A 27,547-nucleotide genomic window follows, 5' to 3' on the forward strand; every position below is an offset into this window, starting at 1 on the left:
TAGCCAAGCTAGTTGTAACAATGAATAAAACAAATAAAATATCAGGAGGTGCTCAGCAGTGAAGCTGTTGCTCTGTTACCATCTTGGCTCTTGGCTTGTAGTTCACATGGGTCTACTTGATAGGTTTCATTAGTTAAAAAAAAGCCACATAACATGAGATGTCTATGTTCTAAGAAAGTTCTTTTTAAATATTTTTTACAAAACATAAAGAATGTAGTATTTGATTGGGTAATTGGAATTCTTTTCCTCCCAGAATTTAAAAGCATCTCTGAATTAAAAGAATGAGTCTCTTTGCATGGTCTACTTGTTCATTTGTCCACATTATACTTATAAATATCACTTTATGGAGTGAAACAAGTAACAATGACAAAATGAATCTTCCCTGAAAACTTACAATTTAACCATGGAAGAGAAAGCATACACAGTTATTGTGCTTGACACATAGACATCAAGAAATTGCCTTTGTCCCCATTAATTGCACCTGAACCATGACTGCCTGGCATGACCTTTAGTCCTTCCATCCCCTTCTCAGATCCTAGAGAAGGACAAATCTCTGCTTCATCTTCTACCATGCTCACACTTTTTGAAGCATGTGTTTATCCTGTCCCATCAGTTTGCAAATCTGTTTAATTAAAAGTCCCTACAAAAAAATCATATGCTTTCTTGTACACTTTTCTTCTAACATATGTATTTTTTAATCAGAGGAACATTTTGCAAAATTTGAAGAAGTATGAAAACTAAAAAATGATTGCATTCTAGTTCACATATTTAGTTTGGGAAATGTAAATCAGGCCAGTTCCTATTAAAATGCAAAATGAGCTCCCCTGTTTCTATCAGTTCTTTGTGGCCAATAGGAGACAGGTTTGACAAGCTCTTCAGCTAATGATAATGGTATGCTATTTATAGAGATGTTGGTATACTATTTATTACCTCGTATTATTTCAGGAAAGAAGACTGCTGATTGAAACAGCAAAAACAGAGAGTGCTACTTATAGGATATGGTGATGATGACTACAAAAGATCTTGTAATGATCCTTGATATTGCTCAAGCTAGACAAGAAGGAGCAGCTGTAAACATTCACTACTGTAGAACTCATATGATACCACATCTGTTTGGGAGCAGTTCTAGTTCTAATGAAAAGGACTCCTGCTGCCACCACTATTATGTTACATGATTGTTGGTCTTCATTCTCTCCCACCCATGCTCCTAGCTACACTCAGAGTCTTCCTCCAGGCATAGGCTGGACTAAGCATGACCCTTCCTCCCTTAGGTGTAAGCAGGCAAGTGATGTAAAATGTGGCTCAGAAAAATGATACCATGCAAGTTCAGACCAAATGCTTAATCGTGGCTTGGCATTTTAAGGACAATGCAACATGAGTCTTCCCTCTCGGAAGTAGAGCACCATTTGACCAAGCCACAATTTCTTGGTATGGGTGAATATGAGAAGCTATGGTTTAGTTCAAATGACAGTTCATTTACAAAACAGTATATTAAATTTTACTTTAATCCTGGTTTGTTCAAGCCATATTTTAAACAAACCAGTTTCCTGTGGTTAAATGTAACTAAGAAGTTGAAGTTTCATTAGAACAGTAAACAGAAAGTTTAAACACCCTTCCTTCATATATGAAGTGGGAAATAAAAGTGGTAAATACAAGAACACGGAGTAATGTTTGCTTATCCTTCTAAAGCTAAGCCATCACTTAGCAATCCTTATTTATTAAAGACATAACACAACTTTACACCAAAAGTAACACTTGATTTGCTATGAAATCTAGGATACTGATCCCAAAGGTATGAGTATGTTTACAACACAAACAAAATAAATGCTTTTGAAGTACCCAGTAAAAGCTGCCTTCCTGCTCATGCGCACATTTTACTAGAAAACAGTCAAAAAAGAGTATACAGCACTTTTTTTGTTTGTTTCTTAAATGTTCTTCTGACAACCCTAAATACACTATGTGTAGACTTGAAGTATTTTTGATTTTAAAAGTTTTGGTAATATGTTCTCAGTTCAGAACACTCTGTTCTTGAAAGTATCCAAAGCATACTTCACATGGGGAGTGGTGTGTGTGCAGATTTTTGTTGTCAGTGCTGCTGCTGTAAAAACACTTTAGTTTCTTGTGGACATGTGAAAAAGTTGGATTTTGCATATGCAGACATACAGTCAAAAGGATCATTGGGTCTACCACTGTGTAATTTAATTAAAAAGATGAAATACTAAATATAATATCAATATAATGATTTATAATGATGGGCTAACTTATCTTTCCTTCCTTCTTTTTTAATTTCAAAAAGAAGCAAAATCGTGTGCTTTAAAGCACTGTTTTCTCCTTTAAAAAAATGATAGCATTTATTTATCCATGTTGATTTCATAAGCATTGATGAGTGTTGTGAACACGTGCACTTGTCTCTATGCAACAAGAAAAGCAGAAACAAATATCCCAAAGTACAGAAGAATTTTCTACGTATTTTCTTTTAGCAAACAGCACAAAAAAATCCTACTGGTACTTTCTTTCTGAATATCCAAAGCTCTTCTTTCAGATAAACAAGCTAACAGTCAAAACTGCACCAAAGTGCAGAAAAATAAATCTGACCAGATGACTCAAGACCAAGTAGGGTTTTCAAATCTAAGCTTTGGAGAATTTAGCAGCTTAGATTTTGCCCTTAGTAGCCCATCAGAATAAGACAAGACTAATAAACAAGTATAACACAATGCCAATGATTAAAGAACACCTTCCCTTAAATTTTATCTATAATTGAACTCAGGGGCAGAGGGGAATGGGACAGTGTTGTTTTCAAAATTGCTAACAGAACCCAGATGGGCAATATGCTTATAGGCTGTCTCCAAAACATCCCCAGAACACACACCGCCCAATTCCCAGAATTGATTTCATTTTTTAAAAAGTGTTATTTTTAAAATTGTTGAAATAATTGATGTACCAAAGATGTTTTAGGGATGAATTATGTGGTTTGTACTTTAATTGTTGCAGTCCATTTTGTGAGTGTTTACCCTAAAAGGTCAGCTACTGTAGTGTTGCCCCATGCATGAAATCCTCCAAGATGGGAGGTTTCTGAGAATACTGGCACTTGCTGTGCTGTTGCTGACTGGGTGACAGGGATGGTGGAGGCCATTATCAACTTCTCATCCTCCAAATAGTACTTTCCAGCTTGGAGGCAGGAGTGGGGGGTATCTCTCTAGCTGGGTTTCATTGCTGGGTGGGCAGACAAGACCATTGGGAGATCTGGGACTCCTATGGCCTCTCCCCTTCCAGCCCACCAGCATATTCTCTTTCCACCTTCCCTTCTGAGATCACAACAGTAAACTCGAACTGCCATACAGTTCCTACAGCCATAGTTTTTACAGGTCTCCTAGGTCAGGAGGCAGAATCTGCCACATCCCCTGACTCTCTGCTGCTTTCTCAGAGCCATAAGATCTCTTTCAAACAAATAAACAAACAAACAAACAAACAAACAAGTGGACAAACACATACAGATTCATGCTGCACTTTAAACACTTTCGTTTCTTGCTATTAGCCCTCACCACAGTGCCCCAAAGCACTGCAATAGGAAAAAAGACTGAGTCAGAATTCAATTCACTGCCATACACTTTTGTAAGTTCTGTTGACTTACATGCTGAATTTCGCAGAAAGGAAAACCAGGCTTATCCTGTTCCTTGAGAATTCACCGCTATCTTGGTTTTCATATCATGCCTACATTTATTCTTAGGGCTAACAGTAGTCCCGCTATACAAATCCATCATCTGGCCTGAGTGACAGCTCAGTCTGGTCAAGATGTCCAGGTCACATCTGGAACTATAGTTAGTTTTCAGGACCTTGGTCAGCAGTCCTGAATTCTGAAGAACAGGCACATTACTCCAGCACGGTTGCTTAAGAGCAACCGACAGGCTTGTATAGTCAGGCAGGAGAGACTCTCTGGAAACTCCACCTCATCAGGTGCTGCCTCTGGCTCTCAAGGGGCCAACAGCTGCCTTTTTCTACCAAGGTTGACTTACAGGGAATAAAGATTGAAGAAATAGGAAGCCCAATGGGGTTTACTCCCAAGGATCTCTGCACTCATGAAAGGAGCCTGAAGCCCACTCCTTGGAATTGGTCAGAAGTGAGACTTTCCTGGAGGCTGTGTGGACAAGACATAAGGTCTGAGGCAATGGCCTCACTTCAGAAGGATAAGGAATGGATTCTGACATCTTCTAAAGTCACTGTCACTGAAAGCCTCAGTTTCTGAGGGATGCCAGTTCTGGGTCATGACAACTCCATGTTCCACCCATAGTGGGAAACACTTGTATTAAATCCATAAATTCTTCTGCAGCAATCACGTCAAGTGTGAAAGCAATATATCTGTCTTCAAACATTTGCTTTCACAGATGTGCATACCTCAGTGTTTCAATACACGTGTGTTCATGGGTCATAACATATATTGCTGACCAAAGTCCTTTGGTAGTGAAGAGAACCACAGTTAATACGAGAAAATTCTGCTTGGGATAAGCTCATCATTACCATGTAAATGTGGCGTCACTTGGTAATCTAAACTGACTATTCCTAAAGTGTTGGTTGAAAAAGCAACTGGCATGGTGCGTAGCACAGCTACTGTGAGGATCTTAGAAAATAAACTTGTGTCCAGACCCTTGATTCATTCACCCTCACTGGGCACTGGAAGAAATTCTGCTCCCCCCCCCCCACCCACCAAAACAATGCACTATGAAGAACTGTTGGAACTGTCGGGTCATCATTTTGTAGGCACCTTGCAATGTCGCAACTTCATTCTCTTGCAACATCCTTCATAGTTCTTTTCTTAGAGAAAAAAAACTGCTCTGGCTTTTCTGAGCAACAAAAAACAAAGGTTTCTGGCCAAATATTTCTCCTTTTGGTTTGAGTTCTATTTATGGAGGCTCATACAGCTGTTTAACCTGGAAAGGCATACTGTAACATATGACAGAGAGCTTCCATTCTGGTGCAAGCCCTTGAAGTCCCATTGGGAACAAAGCATGCAGTTCTGATAACACAGAAGTAATTGGTAGAAATTGTTTTTCTTCAGCATTCCAATAGATCCTAATCTTTATTGCTACTTGATTGCAAATGTATTAAACTTCTACAAATGTTCAACTTGTATTTTGCTCTTCCTCAAGAAAGATGCAAAGTTTTCACATATCATCCATCATCATCATCACAATTTCATTTCTAAACTTCCAGTAGCCAAATTTCTCTGGGCAGTTCACAACAATGCATAAAAACAATAAAATACAACAGACAAAAACACTAGCAAGAATGAAAATTTAATTTAAAGTACATTAAAAAAACAATACAAAGACAATAAAAGATCAGGCCAGGAATAAAAGGCACCTGGATAATTGTGTCAGGCCAGGGAGGTCTTTAAAGGCCGCTGCAAAATGGGCTGCCTTAACCTGGCACTGAAAAAATGGCAAATCTGGTACCAGGCAGACTGCAGCAGGGAGTGGGACACCACAGAAAAGACCCTGCCCTAGTTGCCACCCTTCTATTGGTACTCGGAGGAAGTTCCCAGAGGTTGAGTGAAGGATCTGTGACACTGATTTCACCTGAGACTTAAGTGACAAAGATGGGTCAAGGGGCACCTCCAAGCTATGAACTTGCTCTTTCAGGGAGAGTGCAACCCCATCTAAAACAGGTTGAAAACACCTCATCTGGACAAAAGAATCATCCACAAACAGTATCTCAGTCTTATATGGATTGAGTTTCAGTTTGTTAGCCCTCATCCAGTCCATTATCATAGCCAGACACCAGTTTAGCACATCCACAGCCTCACCTGCAGAAAATGAAAAGGAGAAAGAGAGCTGCATGTCATCAGCTTACCGACAGCAACACTCGCCACCCACTCAGCTGTTTCATGTTGATATTAAATAGCATGGGGGACAGAACAGACCCCGGAGGAACTCCTTGCTGGAGAATCCACAGGTCTGAACAATATTCCCAAAGTACCACCTCCTGGAGACAGCTCCCCAAGCAGGAGAGGAACAGTGCAGCACAGTACCACTTACTCCCCATTCAGCCAGCCATTCCAGAAGGATACCCATGGTCAGCGTTACTGAAAGCCACCAAGAGGTCCAACGGTATCAACAGGGTTGCACTCCTCCTGTCCGGGTCCCATCATACAGAGTAACCAAGGCTGTTTCCATGCCAAAACCAGGCCTGAACCCCAATTGAAATGGGTCCAAATAATCAGTTTCATCCAAGAGTGCCTGAAGTTGATTGGCAACCACCCTCTCTAGAATATTCCCTAGGATAGGAATATTTGCAAGCAGCCTGTAGTTGTTCACATTTGCCGGGTCAAGGCAGCATAGCACCACTCCCTCTTGCAAAGAGGTGTCGATGACCTCTCTTGCCCAGCCAGTTATTCTTTCCTCTTTGGCTTTTATAAGCCAGGAGGGGGAAGGATTCACTATAGAGCTGGAGGTACAAATCTGTCCAAGCAGCCTGTCCACATCCTTGAGCTGTACTGAGTGAAACTTATCCAATAAAACTGGGCCAGACTATGCTCTGGATATTTCCACCAGTTCAACTGCTGAACTCTGGAGTCCAAGTCCTGGTGTCTCCAACAGATTTATTCCTGGGAGTTTCCATCAAGTAGATTACAGCAGGCCAGAGATGTCTCCAAGGTGTCCCTGGGCCAGAATGTTGTAAGCCATGGACAACCCTGAAAAGCTCCCCTGGGTGGCAAAGAGAAGATTGGATAGAGGCAGTGAGGTATAGTACCTTTGCCACTCTCACTGCCTCAAAATATACCCAATTGTAGAAATATACCAGGTTTCTGCTGTATTCATGGAAGTTCTCCTTCATCTGTACACCAGCTGTCTCCTACGTTATTTCATCACTTTCAGCACTTGGGTGTACCAAAGAGCTGTATGAGCTCTACAACAGAGAGCGCCAGAGACCCACTCCTGACATCATGTGGCCTCAGACAGTTTCCCATCCATGATTCAGGAGCATCTCCATCACTTTGAACTGAGAGTCAGGGCAGGTAGTACAAAATAAACCACACAGTGGAATAACCGTCCACCATGGGCTGCTGCATTTTCATAAAATTTCCAAAGAATATGCTTTGGAGTCAAGTTTTGTTAAAGACATGTAATAACACAGAGCCTGTTCTTTATCTAGATATATCTTTTCAAGGTTGCCTCACACTTTTGAACAGAAATGTTCAAGAAAATATGCCTGCATTTAATAGATAGCATCAGTAGTTCTCAGAATAGATCAGCACCTAGCAGCAGCAAAACCACAAGGAACGGAAATGGCAAACACATTTCAGAAATATCTCTCACATTATTAGGTTTTGCATGCCAATTATCCCAAGAAGGACATTTTAAAAAATAAATATATCTATTCCTGAGTTGAAAAAAGCTAGTATGAATCAGAATGAATAACACATACACATACAAATCTACTAACCTTTCCATTTTCTGTGAACTTTAGCTACCTCCATTTGTTGTTGACTGAAGGAAAACTGTGCACACAAACACACATTAGTAACATTAATTCAGATTTGACTCTAAGCTTACAGAATGTGGTTTATAACCTGTGACAACAGGAGCAGGAGTTCTTATCTGAGCCCATCTGCCCTATTAGCATAATATGCATTTCAAAACAGATATCTAAAAGCCAAATCAGATAACATTTGGCACAAATTGCCAGCATCTGGTGAGAGGAAATAAAAGAAGGATGGAAAAGGGTATGAGTTATGAGCAAAAGCATCTCAGCCTGTAGCACTTACATGGCATTAGCAATCATCACCTTCCTTGTACTGAAGTGCACCAAAAGACAGCAAAAGAAAGTTTTTGCCTCTTTTAAAGTGTGGCCTATGTTACAGTCAAACATAGTCACACTAAACCATAGTTTAGTGGGATGAAAATAATTTGTACTGTGCCTTGCTAGCCTGTTCTCCCTCTCCTTTTCTGATGCAGCCACAGAGGGAAGCTTTCACTTTCATTTCCCATTAATCACAGTTTATCTTTTTCCCTTGACAATGATTAATGATCACTGTGGTTTCTTTAAATAAGCAAGCTTCATTACCCATGGTATTATTTGTTTGTTTCAATAATATTATCTATTAGTTTGTTTCAAACAGATAATACGAACTACAAAGAATTGTTTCAGACAATATGAGAAGCTGGTCAATCTATAATGGAAGCAAATGTTTCTAATATACACTTTTTGTTCTCATTTCTATATAGAATTCTTTGTTCTACCTTACAAAATTCTGGGAAGTTCATGGTACTTTTCCTCATCTCAAGGTACTATAATCCTAGTTATCCTGACTGGTTCAGAGAAGCTTCTTCCTTAATACATCCAAAACAGAATTACTAGGAGTTGTGGACAATTATATAACACCTGATACCTCTTTTTCTTGCTCTTTCTCTGTCTCCCATATACAGCCACTGGACACTTTCCATGTTTACAAACATGTTCGTGAAAAGATAAAAAGTTGAAAACATGCCAACCACAGGGCCTGCACAACAAAAGCTAAGTTATCATTTGGTTCCACTGACTTTCTTAAAATGCCAGTTAGGAACTTCTCAGTTAATCATTTTTAACACAGTAAAACATAGCTCAGCTGAAGTTGCTACGGATGAATTTCCTCCTAAATTGTAAAGACCATGTTTGCTCTGTTTCCTGTAATACGTATGAGTAAACTTCTCTTAAAATATTCCAATTTTTTAAAAATCATCTTATTTTCCAGAAACAATGAGCCAAAGCCAGTTTGAGAGTAAGCTTTAGTGAGCGCAGTAAGGAACTTATTTCTCAGTATGCCTGAGTAAGCCAATTTTTTAGTGTGAATGCTCATTTATGAATTGAATTTTTTTAACTTAACCAGACAATGTAACTGTGCTGAAAGCTTTGATATATTAATATCCATACTAAATCTAAGATCTAGTTCAAGCAATAGCTAGTGTAATGAGTCTAGCCTTTCCTAAAATCCAACTGAATACTCAACCTGATAAACATGATAGATAAGTGCAACTGTTTAACAATTGCAACATGACCTTTAAACAATAAAGGTTGTTATTCAACCTTGTTATTTATTGTTGTTCAACAATAAAGGTTGAAGAACGCTGCATATATTATATGGAATACAAGAAAAGTCATAGGTCATGGTATCCAAGGGACTAGGAAAATTCTGTCAGATTTATTTTAAAATGTTGATCTTTCTCATGCAAAAATGATCTGATAAACATGTGTAGAGTGGAAATTAAGGCACAGCATAGCCCTGTTTCTTGGAAAAGATTGTTCAAAACAGGTCACAACAAGGCACCACATTAACATAAATGTAAGAAAAACACTTCTCCTGTGGTCCACAATACGTTGTACAGCACTCAACCACCCTGTTCAAGGGGCAGCAAAACCTACTGGATAATTAAGCTATTGGTTAATCAAAAGCAGTGGATTTCACTCAGGTATTAACAACTTCTAAAAGGAAGACCATACAAAGGACATAAATGTGGATTAAAAATTAACCACAGTTGCCAGAAAACCTGATATGGCAATTCCACCCACAGAAGCATGTGCTCAGATGTATCTGCCAAACCCAGGAACAGCACATGGTATGCATTCTGCTATCCTTAACAACATCAACAGATATAGAGATAATTATTTTTTAAAAAGCTCACTTTTCCTCGACTGGGGCAGTGGTGGTGGAGAAGCTGAATCAGACTCTAAGAATAGTGTCGCTTAGATATAACACATTTCTCCTTCTCTTTCCCTTTGTTGTTTACATTTTCCCATCTCAGAATGAGAAGTTTTGTAGATTCATTGACCACTAAGGTAAGCTAAGTGTGTATTCTGGAGGAATTTGTAGCTGAACAAATTTTGAAACAGAACTCATATTTAGCTCTGCTAGGAAATGAAGCCAGATTTTAGCCACAACTGCTAGGATCCTAAAGCAGGAGAACCCCTTGAAGGAGGAGGAGGAGCCACTGCCTTCTCTTGCTTTGAGCCTTCTCCCGAAGAGATATGTCAGGTGGGCAAGTGCTCTGAAAAGGGTGCCTGTTCACCTGCCCACCTGCCTGAGCTCTCACTGTGAAGGCTTTCCAACTGATGCATCTCTGCAGAGAGGCTACCTGTCTGATCTCTTGTTTGGGGACCCTCCCTGACAGAGAGATCTGGTGGCATTTCCAGAAAGCCTGTCTTCTGCCCAATAAGAATTTCCAGAAAGGTGTTCAGGCCCAAATCCCATCCTTTGAGAAGTTTTCCTTCACAAGACTAGCATTGCGAGGTACCCTGGATACTGCCAGTCTGGGGAGGAAATACTCTGACTTCTTGTTTGGAGGAAGGCAATGGTGACATGGGAGCATATGCATCCTCCTGCTTCAGCTAGGAAAGACATCTTGTGTGACCACTGACCATCATTATCATGTTGTTGAGCAACCCTGGATCCTTTTCTTACAGGGACTCAACAGGGTTTCATCTGTTTTACTTGTATACCTTTGGGGGAAAAAACAGAAAACAAACACTTTCTGATCTTTTTAAAGCTCTCTTGGCCACAACAACCAAGAATAAATAAAATACAATTTTGCCATTGTTCTGTGCCAAACCTTATGACTCAGTTCATAGTTTAAACTTTGTAAACATTCTTCACAATATTGACTTTATCCATCCAGTACTATCTCCACTGATGTCCTCAACAATAAAGAAATTCCTATGAGGTAAACTGTTGTGTTATGTGTATGTTTTGACATGTTGTCCTCTACTTTGTAAATCTTTCACTCACATGTATTGATTCCTTATTTATTTATTTAAGCAAGTTCACCCTGGTTTTCAGTCAAAGAAATCTTCCGAAGTGGCTTAAGTATGAAAACCAACAGCAAGAACAGCACTTCCCACAGGTTTACAATTTTAAAAATACAACAAACATGGTCAATGAGATGGGAAGTGAAAAGTGTGTGTGGTTGAGGGGTGGGGGTAGATCAATTGGCACCAATTCTTAAAATGAAGCAGTAATATGTGTAATAGCCAGCTAGGATGAAAACAATGAGAGGAAAAGGCAAAGAAAGCTGATCTCTCAACAGAGCTGATGGTGGCTAACTTACTATCCACCACTCCCTCTGTTGCAGCCTGATGGAATGGCTGCTGTCAGATGAACTTCACTGGCATTAGAGTATCACAGACTGAAACAAAGTCAACTAGTAATCATGTCAGCAATTTGTGGGTTAAGGAATATAGGTATGATTCCCAACTTGGAATGGAGGTTTCTATCAGACTTAATGGGAAATGGCAATGAGGTCTGATGATTAGCACTGGGAGTACCGAATTCAAATCTCTGCTTGACCGCAAAGTTCACCTTTGGACACTTGCTCCAGTCATACTTACACTTTTTGACATGAGGCTATTAATTATTGTATCTATTTTCAGTTTCATCACAGAAGTAAGATCTGAGCTTTTCCTTTCCTGCTTTTCAGCCACATAATCTATAGCTTGTACTGTGTCATAGGGGAATATTGCCATTGTACAAGTAGAAAAATATTTTCTTTTTTCAGAAATAGTATTTCATTAATCCCGCTATAAAAATAATAAACATCAGGCAAGTGTTCATGAAAAACAGAAACAAAACAGGAGGATCATAACATAGTCTAAAAAACACATGAGAAAAGGTGCACATATTAAATGCCTCATGTAGAAAAGCTATTAACCTACCATAAAGAGTTGTTGTTACAGGGCCAAAATGAGCCCTGAGCTCCTCGAAAAGAGGAAAGAGTAGGAAGTTTAGAATAAAATGTGATAAAGAGCGGTTCCATTTTAGGTTTTATAGGTACAAGAAAGCTCCCACATAATGCACTAGAGTCCACCTGTTTAGTACACATGTTGTAAAAGGCCTAGAGCACTTCAGTTATTGGGTGGTATAGAAATATAATGAGATGGATGGATGGATGGATGGATGGATGGATGGACAGATTAACAGACAGAGCTTAATGCAGACAACTTTTTCTGAAAAACCAAAGAATTCTATGCCCCCACAGATGATATCCAGTGACCACAGGATCACTCTTCTCTTCCCAACAGAGGTAGTGTTAGGGACTGGTCCATTATTGCTGGAGCCCTGAAACTTTCATGTGGAGAGCCCTGAATCTCTTGAAGGCCACTTGCCCTACCAGACTGCCATCAATAGGCAGTGTTAGCAACTGGCTTGCCTAAGCATGGACCTGCAACATTTTTAGCTGTGGCCCAAACTTTCAGAGTACAAGTCTGTTTCTTCTCTCTGAACTTAGAAGCATTACAGTTACTGAGAGACATAGGACTTACTCCATTAGCAGACCAATAGGGAGAGTCACACCAGCCTTTTTATCTAGACAGAGACTGCTACTTTCCTTTCACAGTCTGCTCATTATTTTCATTACGTCTAGAGTCCGAAATGGCCTAACAATACTGCGGTCATCTGGCTTTCTCAGAGTGTGCCTGACTCTGCATTTGCAGCCTGGGCCACTGTAGGAGGCACGGCTGACTGGGACAAGTGGAAGAGCAGGTGCATCGGATGCTTACATTTCAGATAGATTGCCATGGACCTTTCTAATTTTGTTTCCATAAAGCTACCCCAGCTGTGGGGAAAAACCAGAAGTGGGTCTGCATGCCAGTCCCAGACACTCCATCTTCCCCACTGAGAATTGGGCCATAAAGACCACGGAAAAGTGTGGATGCATGAAGGGTAAGTTTTAAGCAAGCAGTTTAGATTGGATAGTTCTGTTCTGAAAGCAAGAAAGATGTTAATCAGCTTGCCCTCTCTGAAATGCAAATTATGGGCATAATTCCAGATTATGCTCATATATTTGCATATGTAAATCAGCATGTGCACATTTCTGTGAATTGGTTTTTTCCTGCAGGCCTAGGTGTTGGATCATTTTTGTACCTAGCACTGCCCCGCTCCTTGAGATAAAGTATGATAATCCTCTGGAAGTAATTGTGTTTTGTTTTGTTTTTGCAGGAAGCAAAAAAGGCTCCCCATTTACTAACAAACTTGTCCTGTTTTGGTTTCTTTTGTCCAAAATAATGTGTTAATTTAACCCTAACAGCCACATCCTAATCTTCTGTAAGCGTCTACGAGACATTACCCTGATTAGATGTACTTGTATATTTTTATTCTCACTTTATTCCCTTAATTCTGTTATTCCAGCCACCCCAAACAAGGCCTCATGAACTGTTTTATTTATATGATCTCAGGGGGAAAAAAGTGGCAATGTTGCCTTAGCCTGCCCTGTGCAATATTTTGAAAAGTTTATTTCAGAAGAGGGCATCTGTTTTCTCTGGAGGAAAACACTGCCATGTATTCACAGAATCCACTCTGACTTTCTTCTAAAACATTTAGCAGAATTTAAACACTGTAAAAACTGACCTTTGAACGAGCCCGTAGACTAGAGACAAGAATCAGCAGGAAGATGGCAGAAACCATATCTGTTTCAAATATAAGTGCAGATACAGGGATCACAGGTCTTCTGTTTTTAGCATCTGATGATAAAAAAATAGCATGCATCAGCAAATGTGTATCTTTCTTAGATATTTACATACAAATAGCTAGAAAAGGCACAGACAAGTAGATACATCTAAGTATGAACTCCATAAAGACTGAAGGCATGTCTGTACTAGCTGCTCATAATGGAACATTACAGATCAGGGAAATGCAGAGATCTACCAGACACAGTCTAAACTGTACTATAACTCACCCCTGACCTTTATCAGTTGCATTTTTGTAGCAAGATGTCTGTGTGTCTGCTTGTACAGTATAGAAAGTGAAATGGTATTTCTCATGAATTCAGAGTTCATGAACTTCAGCACTTTTATACTTAACTTAGAAAAGCAATGATTTCTAAGTGAAATTCAGAGGGATTTCAGCTACTGGAGAAAAGGCAAAAGAGTGCCTAAGTCATTGTAAAGATTGCCCCACCTTCCCATTGCAGTACAACATGCATATGCATGTCTAAACCACCTGCAGAGCCTGGGCTATGGGGTGGTATAGAAATTTAACAACAACATCAACTCATCTAGTAATTTCTAATCCAACTAGAAGTAGCTCTCCAGGGTCTCTGGCTCCAGGTTTTTGGTGGGAGGCTTGAGTAAGCCACTCTCCATGCCCCCGCTTCCTTGGTAAGTCCACCTTCCCACAATCGTGGTCCCCAGCTGCTGCTCCTCTTCGTCCTCTTTATCACCCTTGCTGCCACTGGCATGCTCAACCAGGGAGGAAGCCGGCATGGGCATCTACTGCTGCTCTTCACCAACATCACCATGGCTGGGGCTACAGCAAGAGGCAGGAGACCAAGAAGGCTGGAGTGGTGACAAGTTGGTACCATTCCAGGAGACTCTTGCCAGTGAGCACCTGGAAGTGTGGGCCTGTTACATGTGCCAACCTGTGCCTACCCTTGACACCAGCCTTGGTGCCAGCCAGGGGTCATACACATAACTTGCTACTGGATTCTTGTTAACTGTTGATGCCAACAATGTAGGCCCTTCTGCATACAGAACTTGACAGACAAGTACACAAAGGTTTCATCAGAACAGGGCATGCCACAGCAACATCACGGTCTTTCAAGTTCTACTGGACTCCTACTACTTCATCTAGCTATCAGATTCTAGGCAAGGAAAAGTACACACCATAATCTGAATCTACCCCAAACATGGGAAATGAGCTTATTGAGATGAATTTAAAAAACAAACAAAATAGAATGAAATCTAATAAACCATTGACCAAAGGATTCTAATTTCTACACAGAAATGTGATAGCTGAGCCATAATGCAGACTCTATTTATTTATTTAATATACCATTCTTTAGCAAAAAGCTTTTAGACCAGGCATGAGTCTCAGTAGGGTTTGTTACTGTAAATGGCCCACAAACTCTCACAGGTTTTTTAATGAATGAATTCTATCTATATTTTTGTTCTTACAGAACATTTCTTCATATATATCTGGTTGACATGGCTGGCTCTCCTGTTGAAACCCCAGCTGATCCTGGAATACTGAAATGAACCAAGCAGTTAACACAACCATTCCTGAGTGCAAGAGTTCCAGAGCAGAGTTCCTGCTGTCCCATGGTAAAACCCAGACAGCTAAAAGCAACAGAGCAGAATTGAGAAAAACTCATGGTGCATACAATCAAACTTTGGTGTGTGCCTATGGTCAGGTATATTCAAGGGTGGTGACACTGACAAGGAAACAACTTGCTGCCTCTCTTGAATCTTCAATGCTGTTCAGGGCCACTAGGGGGCCTATTATGTGCTACCCCTAAGGATACTATTGAGCCCCCTGAGGGCTGCTGTAATATATTTTACAGGAACATCCATGATAAAAACTCTTGCATCTGCCACAGAGCATTTGGGCAGTGGTGCCTATTGGTTTCTCAGCTGCCCCCCAACTCCAGGTATGGCCAGATGGCAGTGTGGTACTGTCAAGTACTGCTGCCCACAGGTATAGAGGGTATTGCTGGATAGCAGCATCCAATCCTTTATCTCATCGACAGCAGTGGGAGAGGTTGCTGATTTGAGCCTGCATCTCTTTTCAGATGCTTTGGCCATGCATCAGGCAAACAACACCCAGCTTTCCTCTTTGCTTTAAATCTGGAGAAGCGGCAGAACCTGCCACACAGGTGCTCAGACAATTTCAAGCATGTCTGCATCTTCAAAGTTGGGAGGAAGTTTGCACATTCATCATATATATCAGAGAGCAGGCAAGTGAGCCAAGTATATTTTTTGACGCCTAGAAAAACTTATCAGTGAGTTTTCTAGCATCAAACAGGAACAGACTATCTAGAACAGCCACTACTACAGCATTTTGTAGCCAGCATTACTCATCACCACTAGCCAGCACAACTAATAAGAAGGGATAATAGACATTGTAGCTAAAACCCCAGAAAGTTAGCCAGACTCCAATCTACACTATTTACACTGAATGTTATATAGAACAAATTGCTATTTAATAGCATGACCATGAATATGAACAAATGTGCAGCACCTTACTAATATTTTTGTTCTTCTACTTACAATTATTAGGGTACACACACACAGGGAGTGGGGTACCCAGTATATCTAACCTTAAAAGGAAGCACAGAGCTTATCTCTCTTACAAATAACAGGCCCTGTATCCTGATTCCACTGTGAATGCAGCATTTCAAATTTGAAAGACTGGAAGATCCCACAAAAGATGACAGTTAATTCAGGCAATCTTTTACGGACCAAGTCTTCCCCCCCCCCCCCCACTTTATGCAAGGGAGGGACTGTCAAATAGGACATGGAGGAACAAGTGAGGATCTTTCTTTTGTAGAGGCTGTAGGCTTACTGATCCGATCACCACCTGGCCATACTGAGAATCATTGTTCTAACCAGAAATACAGTGAAACCAAGTGTGAATTACATATTCTTTGTCAGGAAACGTATTTCCTGCTATTTCCTCCAGCCTCAGTTCTTCTGTAGAGAAGAACCTGTCCCTTGATAGCTGTTTAGCTGTCAGAAAAGGCAGCCTTTATCTGACAAAGTGGAGGAAGAACAGATGATAGAATTAAGTGTATAATTCCTTTAACCCAAAGCTTACATTCTCCTGTAGAGAGGGAAGCTGCTGCAGCATGAGAATTCAGAGAAGTTCTAAGGCAATAAAGACCCATCAGTTTAGATTTTGCACAGAATAAGAAGCAGAAGTTTTTCACTGAACCCCAGGCATAAAGTGTCAATTTGCTGGGTGTACAAAAGGTCCAACAGTTGAATCTAAAGCCTGCCACCTGCTGGGTTATTCTCAGTGACAGTCAGAGGCAGAGATAAATCAGCACAGCTATGACACAGTGATTCATAGGCATATAAAGCACAAAAATATTTCTGCTTAATTATGCTTAAGGACATGTCTCTCCATTCTGAGTATTCTCTACCTTAGGGTGGCCTCTTATGATTCACCCCACCCAAAAGAGTGGACAAAACAGGACACAGTTTTGCATCATCATCATAATTTAAATAGATATAATGTGCCTCTCACCACGGTATGCAAGACTTAGCTTGCTGTTCAGAGCTAATTCTTGATGAGCAACAGCAAGCTCAACTCTGCTTTATGTCATTTTCTAATCTTTATATTGAACTTGGATGGGGCAGCCCTTCACACAGAACATTTCTCCAACCTAAAACCAAGTCTTCCAGCAGCCCTCCAAAGTCTGTAAAAATGGGCACATGGTCAGCTTGCTTTGGGGCCAACTCATTTAATAAATGGGCTCATTTAACAAATGGGCTGCTGGCCAGAATTTCCCCATCTTTGTTTATGGACCTGTATTTCATCAGACTTCTCATACACCCAGAATTTAGCAATCCAAAGATATAAAACATAAGTGAACCAGTGACACAGGTTAAATATTTGACATAAGCTATGTAAGCTATGAAATGGAATCCAGCACGGACATATAGAAGAGCATAAGAAAAACAATCACAAAAGCCTATGTGGGTGGGGAGGAATACTGGGGAGGAATAGTTAACGGCATTTTCAAAAATGATTCAGGATTTCTAGTGAATAACAAGCTGAACATTACTCAACAGCAATGCAGGCACACTGAAAACATGCCAGTCAGGCTGCTTTACAAATGAACTATCAATATTTGTGAGCCGCCCCGAATATATTTGTGAGCTGCCCCGAGGCTTCGGCGAATGGGGTGGCATAGAAATTTTCTAAATAAATACATACATACATACATTCATACATACATACATACTGGTATAGTTAATTTTCTCTCGACAATTACTGAGAGAGTGTCAGCTGTGGGACATTTACGTCTGACAGACCAGAGCAGTCTGGATTTTTAAAAAATACAAGCAGGCTGTGTGTAAAAGAATGTGGATTGCATGAGAGGGTGGGAGGGAGCACATAAAAGAGTACCTTGGCTAGATCCTTCATTGTTTGATCATATCCCTATCTATTGAAAGCTGGGCTGTTGTTTGTGGCTCACTGACTGCTCTGTATGGGTTTTGGATTCTCTCCATTGGATTCACTTGTCATCCTGCTGCTGCGATGACCCTCTTCAGTTATGCCCATCTTGCTTCATTCTTTCTGGCATGACTGAAGCTTTGATTCTATTATCCATTGCTTGGTGGCAGGGAATGTGTGTGTAAGAATTGTAATTATTGCTGGGGATCTTAGTTAAACAAAGCACATCCTTTCCTGGGCTTTGCCTGGGACTCGTTGATTCCATTACTTTGCCGTTGGATTACAACTGACCCCAAATTATTCAGCACCCTTGACTTCATCCCCTTGACCCCAAGAGTTGGTAGAGTTGATTTAAAAAAATAACTAAGCACAAGGGGAACTGAGAAATATGGCTGAAAACTATATGAATGCACTGGACATTTCTTTGCTTCTAAATTTCTTCTCAGGAGTATATGGTAGCAGAAGTATTTGTGATGGGAACCTAAGTAGCAACATGAAACAGTCAACTGGACTAAAGGAACGCTTGCGTCCATATATGCCCTCCTCCCCCTTGAGATCAGCAACAGATGCCCTTCTCCGGGAACCCTCTGTGAATATTAAGAGGGTGAATACCTGAAGGAGGGCTTTCTCTGTGGTGGCGCCCCATCTATGGAATGCGCTCCCCAGAGAGGTCCACCTGGTGCCGTAGTTATTTGTTTTTTGGCACCAGGCTAAGACCTTTTTATTTAAAACTTATTTTAATTGTTAAATTATTTGAATTAATAGAATTTTAAATTTTTAGCCGAGATGCACCGGGGCTTTTAAACAGTTTTTTAAAATTGTTATATTATTATTTATGTATTTATGTACTTTGCACCCTGTTGTGAACTGCCCTGAGGCTTCGTTGCGATGGGGGCGGCATAAAAATGCTTTAAATAAATAAATAAAGTATTATGGGGGTTTTGCACTGGTTGTTTCTTGCAAGCACTATATAGGTTATCGGATGGGGGTAAAATGAACTGAACTGAAATTACCTTTGCTTTAGCACTGCTGGGGAGAAGACAATAGCCCTGTATTTCAGCACAGCAGGGGAAAAAAGTTGTTTTCAGTACAGAAGCATTTAGTGAAACTAGTATAATCCACAGTGACATTTTTCTATTTCTATTATGTAAGCTGCTGTCTTAAAATCATCTTCCCTCCACGGCCCTGTCTACTTCTCACAGCATGCATCTGGCAACCTCTCTTAAAAAACCTTCGTTTGCCATAAAGCAGCAACAAAGGTAAATGGATGCAAGATATGTACATTAGATTCTCAACTGACAACTAAATTCAGTGTGCTGTACAGAAGACTGGATTCTAGTAAAAACAGAGAGAAATAGATACATGAACAGGGGGAATAGCTGGCACCTCTGAAGACCACTCTACAGAACGATTGAAATTCCAAAGTGAATCAAATTGCAGGTGTTCTGCCCACCTGCCTCCAGATGACAGGCCAGGTGCCCAAGAGCACTGTGTTGAAGTGCTGGACAAGTGTCCAGATGGATAAAGAGACTCTGTTCTGATGTAAATAGGAGAGGTGGGGGGAAGTACCTGAATGGAACTAGACGATGAGAAACAGACAATGTTAAAGCATGTGTTTTCATGAACTACAATGAACTTGGAGACCTTAGAGCATGTCCCACCCACCCACAGGAGAGAGAAAACCATCTGGAGACTGGAGGGGGCTTCAACACCTTTATACTGCTGCAACACCATTGCGTCTGTTGCCATCTGGAGACTGGAGGGATACTGCTTCAACACCAAGCTCTGTTGCCTTTATGGTGAGTGTGAATTACTTGAGAACTGGGGAAAGGACTGTGGCTCAGCATCAGGGCACAGGCACTGGAAGTCTCAGGTTCGATCATGGCACCTCCAGGAGAGCTAGACAGGCAATAGCCTGGCTCCAGAGGAGAAGCTGTGTGTGAAAATGTTTGTGTGTGTGGTTGCACATGTGCAGCCCTGCCACCCGCACAGAGGGCCCTTGCTTCTGAAAAAGCAGAATAGCCCTCTAATTGCTGCTTATCAATAGAAGCTTTTGCAGAAGTTCCAGACAGTATCCACATACTGCACAGGACTGGGTATGCACTGATGTTTCAAGGGCTATTTGGGCTATAGGTAATGACAATTGGTACTCATGCCCAAGTTATTACATCTATATTCACTTTTCTCCCCACTGCAAGGAACCCACGACAGCTTATATGACCTTCTACTCTCCTTTTATGCTCACAACAGCCCTGAGAGGTAGGTTAGACTTAGAGTCAGTGACTGGTTCAAAGTCACTCAAGTGAGCATCATGGCCAAGTGGGCCTAGAACCTGAATCTCTTGAGACTCAATCCAAACACTCTAAGGGCTACACCAACCTGGCTCCCCAGTGATTATATTCCGAAGCTGAAATAATGCAATACAATTTCTAATTATAGCATAATTTCAGAAAAGACTAGCTAAGAATCTTAGAGTAGCTAAGAATAGCATACTGTGCTGTTAAAACAGATAAATATTTAGTGAAGAATTATACAGAAACATCCACATTTTCTGTTTTGAATCTTTTAAAAGCATCTTGGTTCTTGTTATCCAAGACCAGTGACAGCATGTGACAGTTCCAAATCTACTCAGAGTCACAATAGCGCTGCTATTCCTTTCAGTGAACTGTGTGGGAAAATTGGTTATATCCACTAAAAAGAGTGGAATATTGATAAGCAACCAAGAACCCCATGTTTTGGCTAACATCTCCCATTGTTCCTCAGCACTGTGGCAAGAGGTGAAGGGAGTTGTAGGCCACAGTATCGAAACAGCAACAAGCCACCCTCCCAGATCTATTGGTGGTGAGCATGAGAGATAGAGTCTTTTCTGTGGTGGCCCTATACCTGTGGAATTTCCCACCACAAAATGTACATGTGGCTTCCTCCCTGATGATAGTTAAATGGGCTTTACAGGCTTGAATGTTACACTCTGTTTTTCAATTAATTGATATCCATTATGATGTTTTTATTTTTACTGTTGCTGTTGGTTTAAATGTTTTGCGCCACTGTTTTAGCTACTTCCATATTATAGTGTAGTGTTTTATAGATTTAACTTGCAAACCTCATTAAGGAAAAGGAAGTTCCTGAAAAGGTAGTGAAAAAATATTTTAAATATTTTAATTGAAATATGTTTAAATATAATACACAAATAAATAAAACTTGACTGTTAAAAGGTTCATGGAATACACTCTTGTATTATATATTTAAAGACCAATGGATGAAACAGAAGGGTTCTAGCTTGTTAGTTTGTTTAAAAAGCAGCCTACTCATCTCATATGCTTTCCGATTCCTGTTTGAAATTCTTCTGCCGTCTTCCTAAACATGCATGATGCATCATCCAAATAAATGTTAATATCCAATGTGTCCATGTGCAAGCAGTGCAATGGGGAACCTATTGGTCTCAGAAGCAAGCTGAAAGAACAGAAACTTTAAGAACTTAAACAGCAAAGGTCAGCAGAGCTCTGCTGACCTGCCTGGTTCTGGAAAAACCTGTTTCCATTCATTTCCCGTTTTGTTTTTAGAAGTGCTAGTTCTATGTCCTGGGCAGTAGATCCTTCATATACCACAGAACTGGAGTAGGCATAGAACTGGATATTGAGAATACTCACCAACAACTTACTCTTAAACTCACTAAATTAAAATTATGAATTTAAGCCTGCTGAGAATCTTTGCCTTAGAAGCATGACATACCATCCTCAGAAGTGACAAGCTCCTTTGGGGACTTCACCTCTACTTCCTATTAATTCAGGGGGCAGTGAAGAAATAACTTCAGTTACACTAAGGTCCACACTGGACAACTTGTTCTCTGCATGAAAACATCACTTTAAAATCAGAATTTGCTATTAAATGAAATACTGTAATATTGCAAAGTGTCTAATTTTACAATCCACTTATCAGCTGTTAAGTCTGCAGCATTATGCTCTCCATTTCATTTAATGGACTGAAATCTTTTATCTACGAGCCTGTTCAAACCATCTGCAAAAATGCCCTTCATTTGTGGCTTGCGTTCCATCCATTTCAGCTCTTTCATTTAAAGGATGCATGTCTGTTACTGGAACCACCTGTCAAAGTAATGTGAAAAGAGAGATCTCATTCACATACCCCTTTATCAAGAGGCAAAAATTATCTAGGAATTTAACTGACACAAGATGCATTAGAATCTGTGTGATAACCACCTATAATGATATTCCAGAGCAAGTTAAAAAAAAAAAGATACATGTCCCAGTTCATAGGGATGAAAAAACTGTTCAGCTTTAATGATGTGATCATTGTAATAGCCTAACACAAACACATAATAGTACTTAGTCATCATTTTCTCCCTAGCTAATTAAATTATGATTTTAAAACAAAATTGTGTGAGCACTGAAATCTATTGGTCATGCCAAGTAGTATTATTTTTAAAAAGACAGTTTCCATGGAAGCAATCAGTTCACAGCTTCTTTCTTTCTTTTGGTAACATAAAATCATTGTAAGTGCAATAATAGAACTCAAATTGGACTCTGAATTAGTGATGGTCTTTGGTAAAGATCTGTGACAACACGTAGGTCTCAACACATTAACTGTTGCCCTTTCCAATATTTCTTTCTCAATTGATGCCATTTTTTCCAACCTTCAGTATCTTTATGCATTTATTTCTTTTCAAAGTTTATATACTCTTCTACTTGTAAACAGATCCTGGGGCAGTAAACAATAAAAGATGAAAACAACACAATACCATATTAAAAGGTTTTTTTAAAAGCCCCTGCTCCACAAAAGACCAATTAAACAAATGGTTGGCCATTCCAAGCAGACTTCCTGAAATAAAATATTTTCACAAGTTACTGAAAAGAACAGTGTTTGAGCCTGCCTGATCTCCAAAGACAGAATGTTCCACAGAATGACAGCCACTACACTGAAGATTCTTGTCCTCGTAGATTTCATTCAAGTCATACATCCATGCAAGAACCATCAGTAGCATACCATCTGATAACTTCTATGATAAGGTAGGTTGATATAGGATAATGCCCTTATCTTTATAGAAAGTAATGATGTGAAAATTTGCCCACCTTTGCCACTATTCATACATTTAACACCTAAAGTATTGCTCATATCAATCAGATAAAGCAGAGAGCCAGTGATTAAGAGTGCAGGACTGGGAGTCAGGCATAATGGATTCTAGTCTCTGCTTGGCCAGGTAACCAACTGGGTGACTTTGGGCCAATCACACATAGTCCTACCTACATCACAGGGGATAAGACTGAGAGCAGGAAAAGAATGATATAAGCTGCTTTGGCTTCATTGTAAGAAAAAAGCAGACTATAAATACAACAAACAAACAAATAAATAAAGCAAGCAAGCAGGCAACTATTCCAACTATGATAGTTTCCCATTTTAAGAACTCCTTCCCTAACTTGGAAAGGGGGACTCTTCCATTGCACACTGAACATTGTTTTCCTGCCTGGCACACTACCAAGCAACAGTAATATGGTTCGCACATGGTCATGATCTGAGAGAAATGAGTTGGGTTGCACACTCAGAAACAATGCCACCAGGGTATGTGAATGTATAATGAAATTTTAGAAAGAGGTTCCTTAATGGTATAGTAAAATACTAAGTTTACATATATACGCCCTGCAATTCTTAATTATAGCTCAGAATCGTAAAATATGATTATCAATTGTCTGATTGGTATAGAGAAGTTGGGAATATAGCTATTAATTATGAATTAATAATTGTGAGATTAATTGTGAGATTAGAAAGAGGAAAGGGCATATAAAATATATTTAATGACATCTGGAGTGTACTTATTATGTTTTGGAAAAGCGGAAAGTATTTGAGCCTTTGAAAGAGTAATTTCAGTTTTGGAAGAGGGGAATGTTCTGAAATGTTTGAATGAGGTTTTTTTAAATATAACATGCATCATTGGTCCTGCTGGTGGGGGGAGGCAGGGCATTATTTTAATTTTATGTTTAATTTTATATGTTTCTGCTTTAGATGTAAGTTTTTTTCTTGGTTGTATTTTAGATTGAAAAATTAATAAAAACAATTATTATTTTAAATGCCATCAAGCCACCCATTGGAGAGTCTACATGCCAAGGCAGAGGCAATCCAGTCAGAGGAGGTAGCAGGTTCAAAAGGGCACAACAGTGTATTACTTTGGGGGAACCAGTTTCAAATGCAGGTCAGCCATAGATTAAATGGGAATTCTTGCAAATTCTTGCTTGGATCCAGGTATGCTTAGAAAAGACCCATTGAAATCAACAGGAATTGCAATCAATTCTGAAGAAATGATAGAAGTATGCAAACAGAAGTATTCAAACAGAAGTATTCGAAAGGGGTAGAAAGAATAGCTTGTGGGTAAAACTGTCTATAGTGCTAAATCTTTGCCTGTTTGCTAACTTTGCCCAACAAAAATTAGCCTGCCTTCCCTTTGTCAAGCCAGAGAACCACACCTGCTTCAGGGAATAGCCTAACTTGATTTCACATGAAGAATCTGTAGGCATATTTTGTCAGATCTGTTCTGAAATCTGTCTTCACATTGTTCTGTTAATAGTATATCATTTGCCATATAATATCAAATACTTCGGTTGTGCAGGACTAAAAAGATGCAGGGAAAGATGCTACTTATGCTGGAGACTGCTTGAAAGCAAGTGGCTTACATTTATTTGGACTTGTCAGTGATTTCATCGTTGCTCAAATTGGCTCCTGAACTGTGCATGATTCACTTGTTTATAAAGAGGGGGAAAGCACCCACTTTCTAGTGAACAAATATTTTTATTCTTTCTAGTGAACATAGGTGGCACCCCACCTATGGAATGCGCTCCCCAGAGAGGTCCGCCTGGTGCCGTCGTTATTTGTTTTTCAGCGCCAGGCCAAGACCTTTTTATTTAAAAGTTATTTTAATTGTTAACTTATGAACTGTATTTATGGGATTGTTAGGTATATGTCAAGATGCTTCTGGTTTTTTAACTCTAATTGTACAAATTGTTTATTTATGTTTATTCATTATTGTTGTAAGCCGCCCCGAGGCTTTTTGCGAATGGGGCGGCATAAAAATGGTTTAAATAAATAAACAAACAAACAACCTGCCATTTTCTGTCCATTTACTGTTTAATGGTGGGATGGCCAAAGAAAAACAAGTGGTCAACTTCCCTTAAGCACCTCACTCCGTAAGAACAACTTTTTAAAATATCTTGGTATCAGAGGCAGCAAATCCATAAGCATCATTCATTCACCTCATCACTCATGAAGTAAATATGTAGTAATAAGAAATTGAATTACCGGCAATCTGTTGCTATTTCAGTTCACTCCCCATCACATGTACAGCAGAACAAATTTTAATCATGTATTTATTTCATTATGATACTGCCCAATAGCCAAAGGCTCTTTGGGTGGTATCCAGCAGCAACGCAAAGGGAGTCTGATCCAGATCTTAGGAACCCTCCTATCTTCTCCTTTCTACAGAATTGGGAGGGATGCATGGGGTAGGAGAACAAGAACAAGAGGAAGTCCCAAAGAACAAGGGAAAGTCCAGCAGCACGAGTGGAAGGCCATTCACTGGATGTTGGATTCAGTCCAATGACAAGGCTGGCCTTCCCCAGCAGTTCAGTCCTTCCTAAGTGACATTCCATTGTCACCAATCCAACACAAACATCTCCTTTTTCTTATAAGCCTTAACTTTTCAGGATTTGTTAGCCCCTTATCTCCATTGTTTGTTTGTTTTTATTTTTTTATGTTTAAATCAATTTTTTTCAATATAATCAATTAGCATGTAGAATATATTACACCTTGCAACTGCTAAACATATACATTACATTAATTATCTAATTACAGTTAACAGGAATATATTAATATCCTTATCTTTATCCACAGAAGTTCACTGGGGGTTTAAGATTCCATTGTAATTATCTAATGCTCATACCTGTTGTATCTAATTTCTATGCCATTCTGTCTATGACATCCTAGTGATTTCCTCTGCCAATCAAGTCAATAAATTTCTATCAAAGTGTGTAGAAGCCCTCAGATTCTGTTTTCGTCATTTTTGTGTCCCTATGAGTTTAGTTAATTTTTCAAGCTCCATTGGTAGTGGCAACATAGACTGTAGCAGAGGTCATCCCGTTTCATGCAACACAAATACGTGATCTTCCTTGTATGTCATTTGGCAAATGCACAAAAAGGGCTCTGCCAAAGCATCTGTTGTAATGGAAGTGGGTGAGCACAGACAATGTTGCTATACTCCCATCCCTAGGAGCTCAAAATATGGTCCCTCGCTAAAAATTTGTTATGAAGCTATACATTTCCTCAGAACCCACTTTTTCAACAGAGACTTTCCTCATACCGTCCCTACCTCACTCTACCCTATCCCATATTCCCTAGCATCTTTTCTTTTTGTCTTCTGTCATCATCAAAGCTGGACTGTGACCAATTGAACACAGAGATTTTTCATCTGGGTCCAAACCAGATGCTAAGTGGCAACACTGATTACTTTTCTTCATAAATCTCAAGGGACCATATCTGCACCATGTCTGAGACTGCAGTCTGCTCTTACACACAACAGGTACTCCAATTTCCTTCTCATACTTCAGACATCCTTGATGGTGCGTTCAGATGATTTCAACTTCAGTAAGTGGAGAGGCCCTCCCGTAATACTAGAACCCAGTGGGGCCAACCTATGGAGCTAAATAGCGTGGAATTCAGGACAAATATGGCAGAGGCTTCTTCAGACAGCATGCAGTTAGACTGTGAATTTACTTCCACAAAATGTAGTAATGGCCACCAACTTGGAAGGCTTTAAAGGGGAATCAGAGAAATTCATGGACAAGAAGTCTGTCAATGGCAACTAACCATTATGGATGTATATTGTCTCCAGTATGGGAGGGAGTATGCTTTGGACTACCAGGTAGTGGGGGACATGTGTGGGAAGTTGTCAGTGCACCCATGACCTACATGTGGGCTGGCCACAGGCATCTGGTTGAGAAGGAAATGATGGACAAGATGAACCCTTGGTCTCATCTAATATGGCTTGTTTTCTGTTCTTACACAACCCTCATCATTCCAGTTCATTAATGCATTAATGTAAAATTAGAGCAGTGCAGAGAGAGGGCAAGAAGGAAGACAGCACCCTGTGGACATGCATTCAGCCAGATCCCTCTAATTTTATTCCACTTTCCTGAACAAAGAACAGTTGTCGTTATTGGAAGACGTGCTGCATTGTCTTCTTCCCCCTCCAAACTTCTGCCTTCATCTTCTATTTTTAATAATATATCATTTGCTATATAGTAATCAAAGGTTTCACCACCTTGAGAAAACCAATTGGAAAAATGTACTGTGTTCAGTGAAAGTGACTCAAAACACCGTTGCTGTTGTTGTTCTTTTTAAAAATGGTTTTGTCCAAGTTGAAGCTGTTTCACTTAAATCATCATTTAAATGAAATTACTCCTCATAGTTTTGTTTCTGTTCATAAGACATAAAGTAATCAAGTTCCTCTGGGTCCACGAAATCAGTTTTGAACTGGTGACTCCTGTGGAATCTAATGCAGTTTGAAGTGGTTATGAGAGTGGCCCTTGAAAGGAAAAGAGTATTGATTTATTTATTATATTTCTTCACCACCCA

The 27,547-nt window shown here is 39.8% G+C and overlaps 1 protein-coding gene across 1 annotated transcript in view; it reads right to left on the bottom strand.

The window, feature by feature from the left end:
• Positions 1–27,547, bottom strand: part of THRB (thyroid hormone receptor beta) — a 157,886-nt gene that overhangs the window by 113,832 nt on the left and 16,507 nt on the right. Inside the window, exon 2 of the mRNA XM_044449431.1 lies at positions 13,370–13,482. The gene's annotated coding sequence lies outside the window, so the exon portion shown is untranslated. The remainder of the gene's footprint in view (positions 1–13,369; positions 13,483–27,547) is intronic.

Source organism: Varanus komodoensis, unplaced genomic scaffold, assembly GCF_004798865.1.
Source record: "Varanus komodoensis strain SLA01 unplaced genomic scaffold, ASM479886v1 scaffold58, whole genome shotgun sequence".
NCBI lineage: Eukaryota > Metazoa > Chordata > Lepidosauria > Squamata > Varanidae > Varanus > Varanus komodoensis.